Here is a 4488-nt window from a genome sequence, read left to right on the forward strand (position 1 = left end):
ATTTTTTTCTTAGAATTCTGACTTGAAGCTCTGACTTTAATCTTTGAATTTTGGATCTTAATGAAGATAGGCACAATGAAGGAAGAGCTATGGCAGCACTCAGCTTCACTGACAAAGATGCAAGTTGTTTGAGAGGGCCATTAACACATTGGTGGAAAATTACAGAATTAGACGACTTCTTACGTGCCCGAGGGGTCCCCTGATATGCTATTTCATTAATGGAAGAGCAGAAGGTGATTACAGTAAAACAAGAGAGCTAGATTAGTCTTTAGAAAAGACATGGCTACGGCTTGATGCTAACATGTTTGTTAGCTGTCAGAATTCAGTTAACTTTTTCAGTTAACTTTTTTAATTTTTTCAGTGGCCCTAATCCTCTTCCGTAGAAACCTTATATTTCCAAAGGCATATTTTGCCCTAAGTCCTGCTAAGTAAAAGTTGTTTAGAGCTGCATCATATTGCATGAGTTTTGAATTATATTTGTTAATTATCTGACAGATTCTGTTGCCATGTTAAACAACCAACAGTTTCTTTCTAATTTTAGCTTTTAAAATAAGGATTTTTTCCCCCTATGGAGTGTTATTTTATGTAAAAAAAAAAAATGATACTAATAAAACACATAAGTTCCAAGCTTGAGCTCTAAAACATATTTATGGTGCTTTTAATGTCATTCTGTTATGAAAATTAAACTAAATATTCTTTACACTGCAAAAACAATCTAGAAATATGTATGGGGTAGTGTATGTAAATATGTATTCTCAAATTAAGTGTATTAACACATTCAGCTGAAACCCCAGCTGAATGTATTGAGCAATTGTCTTTGAAGGATTCACTTCTCCTGGATGAGCATGTGGCAACACCTAACATTGTGTCGTTGCCTCGACAGCAATCCATCATGCAAAGCATGCATGTGATCACAGTGGAGGGGAAAAACTCCCCTGTTAACAGGAAAAAACCTCTAGCACAGAGGTCACGATTAGCAGACCAGGGTCCGGATCCGGACCCACCTGCTGGCTAATCCGGACCCAAACGGATTTAAAACGTTTATAAATTATTGCATGTTGTCTGACTTCACTTGTGCCGCTTCTCCTGTTAACATGGTAAAGCCATCCCCAGCCATCTGGGACCAGGCTACATGCGTTACAAATTATCCAATGAGCTGCTGTCAGTCTGGGTTGCTGCTGCTGCTACTTTTAGACACAGCAGACAAACCTGTGGCAAGCCGGGAGATGGGAAAGAAGGAGAAGATGATGAGAAAAAGAGAGCAGAGAAAGTGTGGACTGCAGTAAGAACCGCAGTGAACTGGTGAAAGAAAAGTGAAATGGTGCTCAAAGATGACCCTGCACATTTAGAGGATGTTTGGCTCAATCTGCTGCTGTGAATCAGGATTCTCCACCATGAACAGAATCAAAAATAAATATGGATCCAGGCTCACGAAATTAGCACCTAGATATGGGCTTTAGAATGGCTTTGTCGCCATTAAAACCTGAGAAAAAAAAAAAAAAAAAAAAAACAATCTAGCAGAACAAGACTCTGTGTGAGCAGACTTCCGCAAAGGTTGACTTCGGTTTCAAAAAAGACGTAAGTAAATATAGAAAAGGAACAAGAAAGCACAGAATCATATATACCACCAACATAGAGGTATTTATAGATCTGTCTAGGAAAGGAACAGTTGAGCAAATAAGCTCTCAGCCAGTTTTCATATCAACGAGAGAAACAGGACAAAGCACTGACAAACAGGCCCAATTCTGTCATTCATAATGGAAGCTGCTTGACAATAGCAAAACAGCATGCGTTTCCCCGCAGGGATGGTGCCACAGCCAAACAGAACCAGGCCAGATGAAGCTACTATGTTGAAGAAAAATCATGAAGAAAACAAAGTTAGAATTTTACTTAAAAATAATGCAGAATTTGAGAATAAAGTTGAATGAAAGTGGTCCCTTTGTCCTCCAGCAGTCTTAGTCTATAGCTGCATAACTACAGAATTAGCTCAGGATAACCTGAGCCACCCTAAAGGTGGAGCCACTTTAACCTTTACAAACATGTTTATGTAGGCATATTTAACTGGCTAGCCATCAGACTATTTAAGAAGGAGATGGGTTTAAATGAGGAACTTGTTTTGGTATGAAAGGTGTGATTCAGCAATTTGGGATCCGATGAAGAACCCAGATAAAGCAGGTAAGAGAGTCTCTCCATAGCAGAAACAGCCCTCTTCCCACATTTACTGAACAGGCCAATCAGACAGAGAAGCCATTACTCATAATGACCATAGCTGTCCTTGGATTAAAAAGGAAGCCTTGCAAGTCTGCAAATTAGATTGCCATCCCAGTTTTGACGCAAAAGTTAGTACCATCATGTTGTAAGAGCGTTTTTCTGCGAGGAATGGTCTAGTGCATTTCACAAAGTCAATGTCACCAACAGAAAGGAGCACCATGGGGAAGTATTAAAGCTACATCCAAAGACATCAATCAGGAAATAAATGTTTGGACACAAATAGGTTTCCTAAATGGGTAATATTTATATTTAAGTGGTCAACGCAAAGCCTGCATCTAAATCTCAAACTAAATTTGTAGGAAGAGTTGGAAAGATGCATGTAAGTGAGTCATTGATACAGTTCTGTCAGAAGGAACTGGCCTAAATCACAGTCAATCATTGAGAAAACCTTAGGAAAGGGTACCCAAAACAACTGATATGAGACAAATATAAACCTCTGAATTTTTAAAAAGCTAAGAATAATTATTCAAATAAATGCAACTTCTTGGTTTTTATAGATTTAGACAAATAGGTTTGATTTTGCAAAGCCTAAGAAACCTTTATACAGATTTGATGTCAGGAAGTAAGTAGAAAATGTCTTTTCATACAGTGTAACTGAATGTGGTTTACAGAGCAGGAGTAAAAACGACCTCAACTACTAAAACAGTTGAAAGGTGTTAGGTCTATATCCTGTTAAAAGACACAATCGTACTTAAGATAATATAGAATGTCAACAGGACGGCCTTTGAGACGGCAGCTGAAGCTTCCTGTGGAACACAAAGCGAAAAAGGCGAGACCATGTGTTTTGCTCTGTTCTTCCACAAGTAAAAAAAAAAGTGTTATACGAAAAAATAAACAAGACTAAGGACAACTGTACAACAAAAAGTCATAAAAAAGAAAATATTTTGAAGAATAAAACAGCAAATCTATTAAAAATAGAACCATGCCGCATACTAACTCGGCTATGATATAAAAAACAATTTAAGCTTCATTTCAAGACCTAAATTATCAACATGGATTTCCTGTAATACATTCTAAGCTTTCTGACTTGACAGAAATAGTATTTATCATCTTTACTGATCTGGTTTCCATAGTGACAGTGAGTCTATGTTGCTTTAAGAATGATTAGATTAAAAGATAATCCCTGCAAAAGTAGTGAAACTTAATCTAATCACAAAACGCCTAATTTGCTTAGTTGTGAATAAAACTACCAGTGACATCTGAATCGGCTTCTGATTAGTTTAGAAGGAAGACGTGAAGGAGGAAAGGGCAGCTGATATCTGCATTTTGATTGAATTTAAAGGGCCAACGGTTTCATTGACAAGATCGTCGGCCTTTTGTTAACCATGATTACACCAAAGCATGATGTCATTGTTGCTTCATATCAAAATGGCTTCAGAGGGAATAATAACACCAGAACTACAACCAAATCAACATCTTTCAAATAATTTAGAAATTCCAAGTGAGATTTTGGGTTGTTGCTGGTAAAGCACAGTGGAGTATAAAATGGCAAGCGAAAATATGGTTGCCACTATTCAGAGCTAGCTCATTAATATCAGCAACTAATATGCATTTCCGCTCAGGAAGGCAAAGATGCTTGGACCTTGGGTTGGAGTAAAGATGTTCAGCAAAGAAGCCACTTCACTCAAAGACAGTTATCAAGGAGACACTGATTCTCTGCAGGCAGAATCATGTTCAAACTGCAGCTAAATGTGGTTATTATTTCAGATGAAGCTGTTTTCTGATTTTTTAGGATATTGCAAAAAGAGATTGTGCACTACCATGTGTATTTTCTCTAATAAATAACAAAAGAGTCAACAAAAAAAAAAACATTTCAAGAGTAATTATTATGAATGCATTTTCGAACATTGTCATGAACTGTGACACATGGCAAAAATAAAAAACAAATTATCTCAGACAGAAAAATCATGACATTTTGTTTTCTTTGCAGGAAACTCAGCAGATCTGGATCCAAATTGGAAACTTTGCTATCAAAATTATTTTTATGAACACAACAACTCATTATAAGCAACTACTTCTGTAATAGAAGACAATAATAGCTTATAGCTTTTTGCACAATGCTACATCATCACCACTATTTTCTCAGTAATAGTGTTTTCCTCACATACTGGGGCATCAAGTGAAGTAATCAATAAAAAAAAAACCCACAGGAAACGGAAGACAAAACAAAAATATATGAAATACAATGCAAAAAAAAAGAAAAAAAAAAAAAAAAAA

The sequence above is a fragment of the Cyprinodon variegatus genome, unplaced genomic scaffold, assembly GCF_000732505.1.
Source record: "Cyprinodon variegatus isolate N-32 unplaced genomic scaffold, C_variegatus-1.0 Scaffold361, whole genome shotgun sequence".
Lineage (NCBI taxonomy): Eukaryota > Metazoa > Chordata > Actinopteri > Cyprinodontiformes > Cyprinodontidae > Cyprinodon > Cyprinodon variegatus.